The sequence below is a fragment of the Eurosta solidaginis genome, chromosome 3, assembly GCF_040869045.1.
Source record: "Eurosta solidaginis isolate ZX-2024a chromosome 3, ASM4086904v1, whole genome shotgun sequence".
Lineage (NCBI taxonomy): Eukaryota > Metazoa > Arthropoda > Insecta > Diptera > Tephritidae > Eurosta > Eurosta solidaginis.
In genome coordinates this window covers 165,343,082-165,359,092 of record NC_090321.1, presented here as the reverse complement: position 1 = coordinate 165,359,092, position 16,011 = coordinate 165,343,082, and the positions used below count along the sequence as shown (strand labels likewise).

At 36.5% G+C, this 16,011-nt stretch overlaps 1 protein-coding gene across 26 annotated transcripts in view; it reads right to left on the bottom strand.

Annotated features, from left to right (window-relative positions):
- The window catches only part of LOC137244566 (monocarboxylate transporter 14), a 168,812-nt gene that overhangs the window by 51,733 nt on the left and 101,068 nt on the right, over positions 1-16,011 (bottom strand). For 2 of the 26 annotated variants that reach the window (XM_067773729.1, XM_067773743.1), the window contains one exon: positions 3,821-4,058. The exons of 20 other annotated variants lie outside the window; for them this stretch is intronic. The gene's annotated coding sequence lies outside the window, so the exon portion shown is untranslated. Of the gene's footprint in view, positions 1-867; positions 1,418-3,097; positions 3,339-3,572; positions 3,649-3,820; positions 4,059-4,589; positions 7,920-16,011 lie in introns of those variants that run through there. 4 more of the 26 variants (XM_067773744.1, XM_067773730.1, XM_067773746.1 and 1 more) reach the window with 4 other exon arrangements.

Below are 16,011 nucleotides of genomic sequence, written 5' to 3'. Positions count from 1 at the left end.
TTTATACACATATTGTACAAACGCATTCTATAGTCACCCCTGGTCCACCACTATGGCGATATCTCGAAAAGGCGTCCACCTATTGAACTAAGGCCCATTCCCTTTTAAAATACTCATTAACAACTTTCATTTGATACCCATATCGTACAAACAAATTCTAGAGTCACCTCTGGTCCACCTTTATGGCGATATCTCGAAAAGGCGTCCACCTATAGAACTTAGGCCCACGCGCTTTTAAATTACTCATTAACACCTTTCATTTGATACCCATATCGTACAAGCAAATTCTAGAGTTACCCCTGGTCCACCTTTATGGCGATATCTCGAAAAGGCGTCCACCTATAGAACTAGGCCCACGCCTTTTAAAATTCTCATTAACAACTTTCATTTGATACCCATATCGTACAAACAAATTCTAGAGTCAGCCCTGGTCCACCTTTTTGGCGATATCCCTAAATGGCGTTCACCTATAGAACTATGTCCCACTCCCTCGTAAAATACTCTTTAATATCTTCCATTTGATACACATGTCATACAAACACATTCCAGGGTTACCCTAGGTTCATTTTCCTACATGGTGGTTTCCCTTGTTTTGTCTCCATAGCCCTCAGCTGAGTATGTAATGTTCGGTTACACCCGAACTTAGCCTTCCTTACTTGTTTATTTTTTATTTATCTTAAAACTCGTTTAGGTATGTACATGTGTTCACTATATATTTCATATTGTAACGAATTTAGTGCAATTCCTCTAATTTGCAACCTTCTGCTAACGTTCAATCACTAAACTGTTGAATAAATAACTCCACTATTCAATAATGCAAAATGGCCTTTATTAGACTACTTTCAAAATAACACTACCAATGCTCACCAGATAGAGTCTTAAATCAAACTGATTGTCGTGCCTCTAATGTTGCTTCCTTTTATACTCTGTGATTTCTCGTTTGCATACTTCTAGGCTCTTCCAGAATTTACTTAGTTACTGCTATATAATTATAACTACAGATGCACGTGTATAGCTTCTCATATACGCGTGTATATGTGGGTGACACTTCCGCAATTATAATTGCCTACGTTTGGGAGCATCTCAGATAAGATATATGCATGTGTTTGTGCGTCTCCTCTCCGCTGCGTGTACGTACATATGTGTAGACATAATGATCGATTCGTTTATGTAGATACAAGCGACTGCCTGCTTTATTATTGTTGTGGCTTCATTTACTTAGCATCAGACTAGTGATATGAGTATCACTTAGTGTCACTAATAGTCGTCACAATATAAACACAAATTTTCATAGTTTTTGCTCAAAAACATTGTAAATAATTTGACTTTGCTTGTTATTGCTTGTTGCTACTTATAAGTCTTTCCAACTTATTGCCATTTTGATAAAAATCGCTATCTTTATATTCAAGATCTAGAACAGCTGACGTCTTTATGGCGTAGTTGTGAGATATTTTTTTATTTTTTTGTATCATAAGACACAGTACCAATTTACGTTGATCTAAATTTTAAAAACAACTTAAATGTCCGACAGGAAATAAAAATATAAATTAAAATTTAGATTATTGGCTTAGTACGAGATTCGTGATGTTTTCTTGACTGATAATGAAAAAATAATTCTGAAAAGAACTCAAATAAAGGCCTTGTTGCTAATTTGGCATGCAAAATTAAAATATCAACAATTTGAAGTGTATTTAAATAAGAATAAAATAAAGGCTAGCTTTTAATGTGTAGTGATAAAACTTTACGATTACTGAGTGAGTAGTATCGAAATTTTTCCAAAAAATACTGGAACATACTCGAAGCTGTTTACCAAGTATTGAGTTAAGTATCGATATTTTACCTCGATTCTTCCCCCCGATACTTTACCAATTGAGGGGATGTGTGGAATAATGTTATAAGTCGAGTTCCACCGTTTTTCCATAAATCAACTAAATAAAAAGAGCACGATTACATACACATACCATAATAATCTTAGAAAATAATAGTGATATTTAACAAAGATATTAGGTTCATTTATGGAAAAACGGTATAACTCTCTAATAAAATTTTGCAGTAGTGAAGCATAGAAATGGTATGAAAATATATTCAATGTCGTAGACTTTCATCCAGCAAAGCAAAGAGTCAGCGCATACGCGCCTTGGCAACCACGCTACTGTTGGCAGCCATAATTTCGAAATAGTAAAAGACTTCGTTTATTTGGGAACCAGCATCACCACTAGCAACAACATCAGTACTGAAATCCAGCGAAGAATCAATCTTGCCAATAAATGCTACTTTGGACTAAGTAGGAAATTGAAAAGTAAAGTCCTCTCTCGGCGAACGAAAATCATACTCTACAAGTCACTTATCGTACCCGTCCTGCTATATGGGGCAGAAGCATGGACCATGGCAACAGCAGATGAAGCGGCTTTGGGAGTGTTCGAGAGAAAAGTTCTTCGAAAGATTTATGGACCTCTACGCGTTGGCGAGTACCGAAGAAGATTTAATGATGAGCTGTACGAGCTATACGCAGACATCACATAGTCCAGCGAATTAAAACGCAGCCGCTGCGCTGGTTAGGCCATGTTATGCTAATGAATGATGATGCTCCGGCCAAGAAAGTGTTTCTATCGGAACCCGCCTATGGAAGCAGAGGTACACCCGTTTAGACGGTTAAGCACCAATTAAGTAAGTAAGTCGTAGACCAGAAAGAACTGAAAAATAAAAGAATTGAAGTGGTTTCAACAACGACTAGGCAGACAGAGAACTCCATTGTTAAAAATAGAAAAAGTTTAAAAATGATAAAAGTAGTAAAAAAAATTGCTAAAAATAACAAACGGAAACAACAAATATTTATAAGCACATTTAAATAATAGAATATAATGTATTTAAGAATGGTTTTTAATGTAGCTTCTATTTTGTTTAATAAAGTATCTCAATCAAAATATTTGATATTCGATCTATGGAATAATGGTATAAATAAAAAAAAAATAATCATTCATTTTCTAATAAATTTATGTATATATAAAATTTGTTACTTTTTCTTATCAAAATCCTACCTACCTACCTACTATCTAAAATCCTACGCTAAGAATATTATAAACTTATTTTTACTTGCATTGTTAAGGTTTTTTCACTTTTCTCAAAAGGTTGATTCTTGAGTTACACCGTTATTCCACACATCCCCTCAATTGTCGATGTTGTACATGTTTAAGTTAACAAAATAAAGTCCATCAACACGATAACTTGAGCAATTCAAATATCTTCATCAAATCTTGTACACGAGCTTATCTGAACTCAAGATAACGTCGACGATGCGGTAAAGGCTGCTGACTTCACCGTTCACTCAAAACGAATTTTTGATAATGGTGGATCACTTTAAATTTATAAAAACAAAACCTACCGTATAATTTCAATACATTTAAAATCTAGATTGTGGAGCGACACTTTTATTCAACTGGGCCCGTATCGTATTATACGATCATGGATCGAAAACAATTTCACTCAAACCATAGATAGGAAATTGTTAATCTTTTTTTTGAAAATAACAATCAATGATAGTTATTATGAGTATGCGATTGTTCCTTGCTCACCTGTGCCTATATTCCCATTCACCATCTCAGAGCTATAGTGATTTGTCACAGATCGTTGAATATGGTCGAAATCAAACTATAACCACGTCCACTTGCAAAAAATGTAAAAAACTAAACAGTCCATTAACAATTATTTAAGCCGCCAAACAGAAATTTAGAACATTTTTTTTAGCAAAATTAAAAAAAATGCTTGAAGGTTTAATCTTAATATAATTTGCAATATATTTATGATACATAAACAACACTACCGGTAGAGATATGTTAGTGCAAAGAACGGAAGTTTGAAAAAAATTGTCCATCGTCCTAGTCCGCTCCTTTTCAGTTAATCTTTCCGCAAAACGTTTAATGCCAAAGTAGAACAGAAATCGGCCAATTGAAATTTGGTAAGACCATAGTTTTTATGACAGCAACTTCCAACTCGGAAAACTTGATATATCCAAAATCCACCAATGTAGGTAAAAATGTTCTCGTTGCAGGGTACAATATCTGTAAAAAAAGAGTGACCGTAATATAAACGGATTACGACGATACAGGGTGCCAAAAATTTGCTTTTTTCTTTGAGCTCTTTTCAATAAATATTAATGTCATCGAATCTCAACATTCAAAAAAAAAATGTTTATAATTTTTGTAGCAAAATGTGTTTATAAATTTTTGGATAAATTTCGGCAACCTTTTAAAATTTGGCCAATTTTTTCATTACGGGCCTATTTCGATTTAAGTAAATACGCTTTATTTTAAGCAACTTTTAAAAAATCAAAATCGGTTCGTATTGCAAAAAAATGGAAAGAAAAGAAATTTAAAAATAAAAATTTATGGTACGCAAGCCGGTTAGATTTTTTGGTGTTGCTAAAAAATTAGCCCAAGTTTTATAAAAGTTTACAGGCCACCTTGTACGGCAACTTTTATGGTAAAAAATGGCGTTGCCCCAAAAAGGTGCGTATATTTTTTTTATAAGGGAATTATGGGCATTGGAACAATTTTCCGTCATCCCTTGTCAAATTTGGTTTCGATACAAACCGGTTTCGACGTTGTGCCATCATCAGTGTCAATTTTCGTTATGATCTGTTGTTGTCGTTTGTCTTGTATTTATAGTTCGTAGGTACATGAGCAGTGTTACCGTCGTTGCAGTTATGCACGTAGCCAAGCGGATAAATAAAAGTCAAATTTCTAATAGAACACTGTGCTTTTAATTTCAAGTATTAATTCAATTTAATATGTATGTATTTAATATGTATGAAAGCGAAAGGAGTGAACTTTAAAGAATAATTTGTATCAACCCGCTGACGACAAAATGACTACTGCCGTTTTAGTTTTTTTTTCTATTAACAGCTATTAACTTTATGTATATACATATGGATAAAGAATAACGTGAAATGAGAAAATAGGATGAAGACTTAATACGTATGTTCATGTGTACGTATATTAGTTAAATGAATGTGTATAGCGTTAGTAGTTAAATGAAATAAGTAATGTACTGCCTCCTTAACTAGACCTTAGACGGCGGTAACATCCCTCCACCGTAAATGAGCCCTGCCCGGCAAGTTTACTATTTGAAACGCCGACGTCTAAAACTGCTATCTTCGTGACAGGTCGTTGGAATATGCCCTTATTTGTCTTGACTATGGCGGACCTCAATTGACCGTCCTTTGCTACATGCTCATCGATTATGATACCTTTAGGCCAACTGTTGCGCGGAAGGTCAGAATCAACTATTACTGCTATATCGCCGATTTTAACTGGGTCTTGCTTGCTGAACCATTTGTTTCGACGAGATATCATTGGCAAATATTCTTTGGTCCAACGGCGCCAAAACTGATCGGCAAATTTTTGTGTTTGATGCCACCGCTGGCGTAAATCTGCATTTTCGTTAAAAATTGGTTTATACCCATCTGATGATCCCATCATCAGATGATTGGGAGTGATAGCCTCATCATCGGTCGATTCGACGGAAACGAAAGTAAGGGGTCGGGCGTTGATGATGAACTCAACCTCGTTAAGCGCACATCGAACACTTTCGTCGTTGAATTGCATCGTCGGGCAAATGCCATAAAGTACGTTTTTTATAGACCTGATTAGTCTTTCCCAAGCGCCGCCCATATGCGGTGCGCCGGGTGGATTAAATTTCTACTTGATATTTTCATTCATAATCTTCATCGCTGCCTTAAAATTAGTTCCGTTATCCGAGAATATCTCGCGGGGTGTTCCTCGTCGCGAGACAAAATTTGCTATAACCATAACGCATGAGCTAGCGTCCAGACTGTGTGCCACCTCAATATGAACGGCGCGAATAGTGAGACACGTAAATATTACGCCCCACCTCTTTTCTCGGCGCCTTCCAACCGACACGTATAAAGGACCAAAGTAATCGATTCCTGTGAACGTAAAGGGTCGCTCGAATGCCGCAAGCCTTGCTACTGGCAAAACAGCCATCTGTGGCGCTTTTGGTGTGGCACTGTTATTTTTGCAAACTTGACACAATTTTCGAACTTTACGGTACATCACTCTAAGACGTGGATTGTGGTATTGGCTCCTTATGCGATTGATCACAGTTTCGTGCATTTGGTGGTGAAAGCGTTCATGATGCCACCGTACAAGTAAAAACGTAATATGATTTTGAGTGAGTATGATAACGTCGCCATGATTGTTTAGGTGTTCTGCCCTGCCCTTGCTTCTAAGGATCCCTTTTTCATCTAGGTAAACATTAAGAGCAATTAGCTTACTAGCTTTATGAACAGGCTTGCCGCGTTGAAGATTGTAGATTTCTTCGCTATATTCTACGGCTTGAGCGTACTTTAGCAAAAATGTGCGTGCGACTTCAAGCATTTCGCTTGTTACCATTTCGGGCTTTTTCATACTTTTAGATTGTGTGATCGACCTTTTTATAAATAAAATAAATGTAGCGATGGCACGTTGCAAACGTTTCCAACATGAAAAATAGTTAAAATCTGGTGGACGTATATCAGGTGTTTGGATAACCAACACGCGGTGCCTTATTTCAGAGTCTTCTTCTTCAACTTTTAGTAACAGGCCAATCTTCACTATTGGATGACAAGAAATCGGGCCCTGAGACCCATGTCTTCTCTTTCACATGTGAAGTAGTCTTCGTGGCGAGGTCAGCTGGGTTCAGAGTAGACGGCACCCATTTCCACTGCTCGACGTTAGTTTGCTCTAATATTTCGCCAATACGATGCATTACGAATTGCTGGAAACCTTTAGGGTCCATACGCAGCCATCTTAGCGTGGTTTTGGAGTCAGTCCAGTAGAACTGTGATGTGGTTTGTATACGGTGTACGCTTAGAATGTTTGTTACTAATCTCACGCCGACAAGAGCAGCTTGCAGTTCTAATCTTGGGATCGATAGTGGATTTAGTGGTGCAAACTTCGCTTTAGCTGCCACTAACGTAACAGTCGTGGTATCAGTGTGTACTACGCGAAGATAGCTTACGGCGGAATATGCCTTTTCCCCTGCGTCAACGAACGTGTGGAGCTGAACCTCAGTTGCAGAGCTAAGTGACGTTGAGTACCATCTCGGTATACGTATGTTTAAGACGACGGGTATCACAGCCTTCCATTCGCACCACTTATTGTATAAAAACTCAGAGAGCGGCTCATCCTAATTCAATCCAGAACGCCAAATGTATTGTAGCAAGATTTTGAGACCCATAGTGTAACATGAAGTAAAACCCAACGGATCGTATATGGACATTAAGACCTGTAGTGTTTCCCTTTTGGTTGGCACGAGGGGCTCATTGATCACATCACGGCGCATTCGGGAAAATCTGAAAATATATCTAAACACATCGTTAACGGGATCCCAAAACATACCTAGAACCTTGGTAGTCGATCCCCACTCTCGGGACGTTTGGCTGATTTTAGGATCTGATTCTAAATTTCTCAGTACTGATAATGAACTTGATGACCAGTTGCGTACGTTAAATCCAGCGGCTGCATGTATTTGCTTCACTTGTGTTGCCAACTCGATAGCTGATTGTTCGTCATCTGTGCTGTTGATAAAGTCATCGACGTAGTGATGTTTTTGGATAGCCTCCACCGCTCGGGGATACTTGTTGCGAAACCTTTCGGCGTTTTTGTCGCGCACAACATGTGCGATACATGGGGCGCAGCTTATTCCAAAACTGAGCGCGCACATTACATATGAGCTGGGATGGATTTCGTTAGCGTTGGTGTCACACCACAGGAACCGTTGAGCATGCATGTCGCTCTCTCGAACGTTAATTTGGTGGAACATGTCCGCGATGTCTCCACACACTGCTATCTTACCCACTCTGAAGGCCAATAAAACATTTACCAAAGAGTTGAGTAGGTCGGGTCCACTCAATAAAAAGTCGTTAAGTGAGGCGCCGTTTGATTTAGCAGCGGCATCCCATACTAGACGTATTTTCCCCGGTTTGTTGGGATTTTTCACTAAAAAAATTGGCAGGTACCATACCTTTTCGTTAGCGGCTGCCACTTCGTCCAATGTTAACTTGCGAGCGTTTAGTGACAAGATCATCAATTTTTGCTTGAATCGTAGCTTTCAGGCTGCGTTCTTTTTTGAATTTATTCTGCAGACACATATGTCGACGTAGCGCTTGATTATAACTTTCTGGTAGGCGTAAATTATCTGCGCGCCATAATAGTCCGACCTCGTAGTGATTGTCGTGCTGCTTACAAGTTTCGTTCAATATTCGCATGGCCCGCTTATCGTTTTCAGATAAGAGATGCGTCGGTTTGGGATTTTCGATTTTAAAATATTCCTTCATTGCTTCATGTACCTGCTGATCGTTTTGTAGACAGTCGCAAGTATGTACGTTTATGTGATATGCGTTTTCGTTTTTGGCAAGGCTTCCTTGTAGCGTCCAGCCGAGCCGGCATTTGGTTGCTATTGGATCGTTGGTTCTACCCTCTTTTATTTTTAGAGGTACTGCTAAGCGCCAGTTGTTCACCCCAATTAAAATTTTCGGGTTCGCGATGTTGTATGATCCTAAGGGTAGCCCTTTTAAATACGGGTACTTTGATGCGATGTATTTCACATTTAACGATTGCGTAGGTAAATTCAAAGTTTCCACAGTATGTACGTCCTTTAGGGTGAATTTATGGCCATTGTGGTTAGAAATATCTATTGATGCGAGCAGCGAATTGCTTTCCGTACGAGTGGTATTGCCAGTCCACCTCAAGCACAAAGGACTTGGTTCACCTTCTATGCCTAGGTTCTTGAACAAGTTCGCCTCGATGAGTGTAACGGCAGAGCCCTCGTCTAGGAATGCGAAAGTTTTTATTACATTGTTTTTTGCATGAATATTTACGGGCACGATTCGAAAATATGAGTGCGCTTTACTATCTTCACAGCTATGTGCGTTTACCTGTGTATTTGCATTGGTATCGTTTGTACTTACGATTTCCTTGGTAACCTCTACCTTGCAGTTACGTAATAGTGGGTGGTGTTTTGCTGGGCATCCATCTATACCGCAACTTTTGAAGCTCGAGCACTTTCGGCGATGTATGTGTAGGCATATACGACAAAGGTTTTTCTCGCGTACATAATCCCACTTGCGACTGAGCGATGCGTTTTTAAAAACTTCGCACTCCTCGACTTTGTGTCTGTCACCGCCACAGACGTAGAACTTGTTGGCTTCTCTGTGATTACCGTCCCTTCCAGACTCGGCCACAATGTGTGTGTTGATTGATGCGCTGTTTTTGGTTGGAGCAAAACTGACAAGTGTACTGGCTGCTTCTGCTATCTGGTACAACCAGACACTGAACAGAGTGGATTGTGCATGCATTTGACAACTCTCCATTGTTGCGCATATGTTCCGTACACTTAACGAAAAATCTATAAGCATTTCTAATTTATCTTTAATTGCCGGCATATTTCTTGCTTTATTAATAACGCGATCTAAAATATGTTCCGGACGTCCAAAGCACATTCGGAGTGTAGATATAATTTCGGGAACCATATCTGGTAAGCACAATTTGCTTCTCACCATCTCTTTTGCTTTACCTTTTAAGCAATCTTGCAGTCTGATGAGATTTTCTGCATTTGAAAACCCAGCTACCGCTGTACTGTTTTCGAAGCTGCTTATGAATAGTGGTCAGTCTTCGGGATCGCCACTAAAATTTGGTAGCCTCTTTGGTATGACGTGTCTTGCAGCTAGTTGTGCTGAAGTTGGTGAATTTGCAAAGGTATTTGTACGCGTGCTTAACATGGGAGACTCTTGCTCCGCTAATATTTTATATTTCGAATCAATGAATTGTTGTTGGAGCTTCATTTCTTCTTCCAGACCTTGTATTTGCAAATTCTGTTGTGACACTCACACTGCCGCTGAATCGCCTGTCATACCAAATGACATTAAATTTGGCGCTGAAATACCAACGTTGTGTAAGTTTTGGCGGGTGAAACTATTGTCAAAATTTGCCCTTTGTTGGTGCGCAGGTAATAACGATGACGTCATTATTGGCGCAGGCATTCCCACTACCGAAGGAATAAAAGCGGAAGAATTGGCGATGATGTTCGTTGCTGGTGTTGTTATCACGCGATTTGCTGATGTTTGTTGCCCGTTTGGGATATTTCCCGTGCCGAAAATGTCTGCGTACGTTGTTACTGCCGCTTGCTGTAGCAAAGGTGTTGTCGTCGCTGTTCCGTATATTGGAGGTGCTGTCGACAATGCTGGTGCCTCGTTGTTCACCGTTGTAGTCGTAGCGTTTTGGATGCAAGCTTCGCAACTCCAATATTCATTCGCGATAGTGCTATCCACGCCTACACAAACGAAATGAAACCAACTATCGCAGTGATCACACTGTACCATCTCTTCATTATCTGGCTGGTCACATTTATTGCAGTGATAAAATGAGAAAATAGGATGAAGACTTAATACGTATGTTCATGTGTATGTATATTAGTTAAATTAATGTGTATACCGTTAGTAGTTAAATGAAATAAGTAAAGTACTGCCTCCTTAACTAGACCTTAGACGGCGGTAACAAGCAGGTATTGTCAAAATTGATGCTTGCTTATATTTATGTGTATGTGCTGTGTCTTGATTCAGAACGGAGAGTGGTTTTTACTGATCGATTTGTGTGGATGACTGAGGCAGGTAAAAGTCAGTAATTCTAGTCGTTTGACCTTTTTTGTGGGTTTGTTGCTTTGGTGCATTTATTGTTTTGTGTTTGTCTGTTGTACCTGTGCGATTGTTTTGCTCCTTGTAAACAAGTTTGAAAGGCTCAGATATTGTATCAGAAATTGTGTTTATTTGTTCGTTTATTATTCCACCGTCGAATGTTTTCTGCTTGTAGATTTCCATTTTTTCGAGTACGTTGAGACGTCGGCCTTTTGCTTGTATGTTAAGGACCCTAACTGTTTTATTGATGTTTGCTGCGGAACATTCATTTTCGACCAAGTGATTCGCGAAGTTAGACTCTGGTATACTGTTTGGGTTCCGTGTTTTTTTTGCTGTAATCTCTGAACCTCGTTCTTATTTGCCGTCCTGTTTGTTGTTGTTGTTGTTGTTGTAGCAATGCTTCGCCCCATCCAATAGGTGCGACCAATCGCAAATTGTCATCAATGTCCTCTAACGGGAGTCCAAGGAAACTTGCAGTTTCAACAGTAGTGGACCATAAGGAGAGGGGTGTTAGAGGCGTTGGTTCCACATTACAATTAAAGATTTAAAAGTTAACCCACCAGTGGATTCCATGACATGATTCACAGCAAAAAATTAATCGGTCGATCTAACCTCACAGCACAATTTTTTTTTAGAAAATTATAGTTTATTGCGTTTTTGCAACATATCACGATGTGATTCTGAATTATGCTCTATTTCTCGCAAAAATGCACGAATATCTCTAAAGATATTTGTCTAATTGAAAAAAAATATGTGGGGGGAGTAAGGGCGTAAGAAGTCTTTATTGGGGTACGTGTTCCGAAATCCATATAAAGCTGAAGATTTTTGAGTGGTACGAAAATGGTGTTTTATTGTTTTTTGAAAGTCGGTAACTTCGCAAAATCTCAGACCCAATAACATTTTTCATATTTTTACCTTCACTATCTAATTCTCTGACTTTCTTCGCGTAATAAATGATAAATAATTAACGGTTAACAATTATTTTATATAAACTGATGCAATTCAACTTAATAATTGCAAAAAAAGTATTCAAACCGAAAGGCTTATTATGGGTGTATATCAGAAATAAAAAAGTTGCAAAAGTTCTATTCACCCTATATTTAAAGCTTAAGATGCGAGGGTATAGGCAAATATTTTTATTTTTTTCATCCTTGCAAAGAGCAGAAATTTTTTGTTTGTTTTAACTTCCTATTAATGTAATTCTGAGATCTGAAGTCGTTTTCACATACTCGTTTTTCATAGTATGGTGAAAACGAAATTATACCCTAAGCGGCTACAACTACACCTTTCCAACTGTTTTTCAGACAAAATCAATTGTTTTTCAGAAAAGCTCAAATAAATATCAGAAAAGTACAGATGTATTTCAGAATAAGCTAACTTTATTTCAGATATTCTAATTGTTTTTCAGAAAATCTCAATTTTATTTCACAAAAAGCCGGAAGTGAGCTATTGAACAAAAGGTAATTCGCAAACAAACTAGACCAATATACACCTGCGACTACAACATCCAGCATCAGCTATGATCGTCAACATCTTAAAATACGATATGGTACGGGATGTTGAAGCCATATCCAGGTACATATGTTAAGAGAGTTTCACTTACCTGGGGTTCAAATAGTTCACAACCCTTGTATTGTCTAATGGTATAATTTTTATTTTCTGGGAAGCCGATAGCGGAGAAATGGTTGGGGCCATCTTTTGTTATGAGCACTATATGTATACATTATTTCTTGTCTTGAAGAATAAAATTTTAAGATATTTTTTCTGAACTTCATGAATGAAAAAATGTGTGTATGTTAAAAAAAATTAGATCTTCAATGAAAAGTAAAAGTTTAACAAGTATAAAATTCATATTCAGTCAACAAAGATTGTCAGAAAAGATTCAGAAAGCTGAATGAAAAATTATTAAAATTTTTGATCACCTAAAGTATACACATTTGATTCAAATATGATTCCAAAATGTGATTGAAAAACTATATTAAGTTTTTGATCATCAAAAGTATTCATATTTGATAATATCTTTTGTTCAATTGTATGATAACTCATTATTTAGTCAGAAAGAGTAATCAAATTGTATTGATATGTAGGGAAATTCAAAATTTAATCACCTAAATGCTGAGTGGGTGAAATCTATTTCCGAAAATCTCAAGTATTTTTCAGAAAACAAACAAGTATTTCGAGCAAGAAACATTCGTGTAGAAAACTCTAATTTCAGTAAATTCAAGCAAAAATTAATTTTTGACTTTGAGTCGTGCTGTGAAAAAGTGATTAATTTTTATTCAAATTTAAGGGGATGCTAGCCGTCTGGAGCTCTTGCATCGGTACAAGTGTGCTTTCGATGGAAATGCGTCGTGGGTCATTGTATGCGACAAAGCGCCCGCCGTGTCATGATGAGTTATAGAAAGTCTATTGTAACAGATCAGCAACTCCTTTAGGTCTGGGACAGTACTCTTTAATGCTAAATCCAATTTAATATTCATGGTAAATATATAATGAACCATGAATTATTAAAGACGTTTGTAGTATGTGTAGAAGAGGTTATTCGGAGAAGAAAAAACACGACCTGCAATACCTGATATACATTTGACAAGTTCTGAAATACTTTTTACATCTTCTGAAATAAATTACGGGTTTTCTGAAGTACATTTGAAGTTTTCTGAAATATATTTGAAAAATCTGGAATACAGTTGATTTTTTCCAAAAATGACATTAGCTTGATATTCATTTGAGCTTATCTGAAATACAATTGAATTTTCTGAAATACATTTGTTTTTTTTTTCGAAATACAGTTGAAAAAGGTGTAGTTAAGCATAAAAGGATTTTTATTGATTTTCAAGACAACAATTATGGAATTTCAATTTTAAAAAATCAGATGTCGGATAAACAATTTACAACAACAAGAAACCTTTTCGGCTGTGTTTGCAATGATCAAAAAAAGTTTTAAAAATTTTTTTGAGACCATCTCCACATAAGTTTCCAAATGGACTTTTGTCCAGTCTAATTACAAAACATTTGATTTGATTGCAATTAATGTAGGAATATTAGAATTGTTTTTGTGGTTTTTGTTCATTCAGAATTCTAAATACAAGAAAAGAGCTCTAATTATACCTTTCATGAAAATGAAATGGTATATTAATTTCGTCACGAAACCGAAAATTGTAAGTCCTTAAAGGAAAATAGATAGACCCACCATTAAGTATACCGAAATAATCAGGTTGAAGAGCTGAGTTGTTTTAGCCATGTCCGTCTGTCCGTCTGTCTGTTTGTATGCAAACTAGTCCCTCAATTTTTGAGATATCGTGATAAAATTTGGTGAGCAGGTGTATTTGGGTGTCCGATTAGACATTTGTCGGAACCGACCGGATCGGACCACTATAGCATATATCCTCCATACAACCGATTTTTCAGAAAAAGAGGATTTTTGTAATATCTTACCCAATTTAACAGATTGAAGCTTCAAACTTCACCATATACTTTCGTATATTGAACATATTGTTGCCTGAAAAAATTTATGAGATCGGTCGTATATATAGTATATATCCCCCACAACCGATTGTTCAGATAAGGAACTTTTCGTAATTACTGCCCTATTTTAAGAGCTAGAGGCTTCAAATTTCAGCGAATGTTTACGTATATAGCATATATTATTGTCTGAAAAAATCATAAAGATCGGTGGTATATATAGTATATATATGGTGGTATATATAGTATATATATATAGTATATATATATATATTTTCGCAAATTTTAGCCCCATTTTAACAGCTAGAAGCTTCAAATTTCACCGAATATTTACTTATATATCATATATTGTTGTCTGAAAAAATCATAGAGATCGGTTGTATATATAGTATATATCTCATACAACCGATTGTTCAGATAAGAAACTTTTCGCAATTTCTACCCCATTTTAACAGCTATAAGCTTCAAATTTCACCGATTGCTTACGTATATAGCATATATTGTTGTCTGAAAAAATCATAGAGATCGGTTGTATATATAGTATATATCTCATACAACCGATTGTTCAGATAAGAAACTTTTCGCAATTTCTACCCCATTTTAACAGCTATAAGCTTCAAATTTCACTGATTGCTTACGTATATAGCATATATTGTTGTCTGAAAAAATCATAGAGATCGGTTCTATATATAGTATATATCTCATACAACCGATTGTTCAGATAAGAAACTTTTCGCAATTTCTACCCCATTTTAACAGCTAGAAGCTTCAAATTTCACCAACTGCTTACGTGTATAGCATATAGTGATGTCTGAAAAAATCATTGAGATCGGTGATATACATAGTATATATCTCATACAACCGATTGTTCAGATAAGAAACTTTGCGCAATTTCTGCCCCGTTTTAACAGTTAGAAGCTTCAAATTTCACAAAATGCTTTCGTATAAGCATATATTTTTGTCTGAAAAAATCATAGAGATCGGTGGTATATATATTATATACTTCATATAAACTGTCATATTGACCCCTTTTTTACGGCTAGAAGCTTCAAGATTCATCAAATTTCATCAAATAGTTACGTTTACGTCATATATTTTTGAAATACGTGATTCGTAGCCATAGTTTTTACATGCAGACCACAAAAAACGTGAAGCTTTGCATCCTCACACAGATTACCTACCTATTTTTTATTTTATATTTATCTTAAAAATCGTTTAGATATGTTCAAATTTCACCAAATGCTTACGTGTATAGCATATATTGTTGTCTGAGAAAATCATAGATACCGGTGGTATATATAGTATATATCCCATACAACCGATTGTTCAGATAAGAAACTTTGCGCAATTTCTTCCCCATTTTAACAGTTATAAGCTTCAAATTTCACCGATTGCTTACGTATATAGTATGTATTGTTGTGTCAAAAAATCATAGAGATTGGTGATATATATAATATATATATATGATGGTATATATATATAGTATATATATATTTTTTTTACGATTTCGGCCCCATTTTAACAGCTAGAAGCTTCAAATTTCACCAACTGCTTACGTGTATAGCATATATTGATGTCTGAAAAAATCATTGAGATCGGTGGTACACATAGTATATATCTCATACAACCGATTGTTCAGATAAGAAACTTTGCGCAATTTCTGCCCCATTTTAACAGTTAGAAGCTTCAAATTTCACAAAATGCTTACGTATATAGCATATATTGTTGTCTGAAAAAATCATAGAGATCGGTCGTATATATATTATATACTTCATATAAACTGTCATTTTGACCCCTTTTTTACGGCTAGAATCTTAAAAATTCATCAAATTTCATCAAATAGTTACGTTTTCGTCATA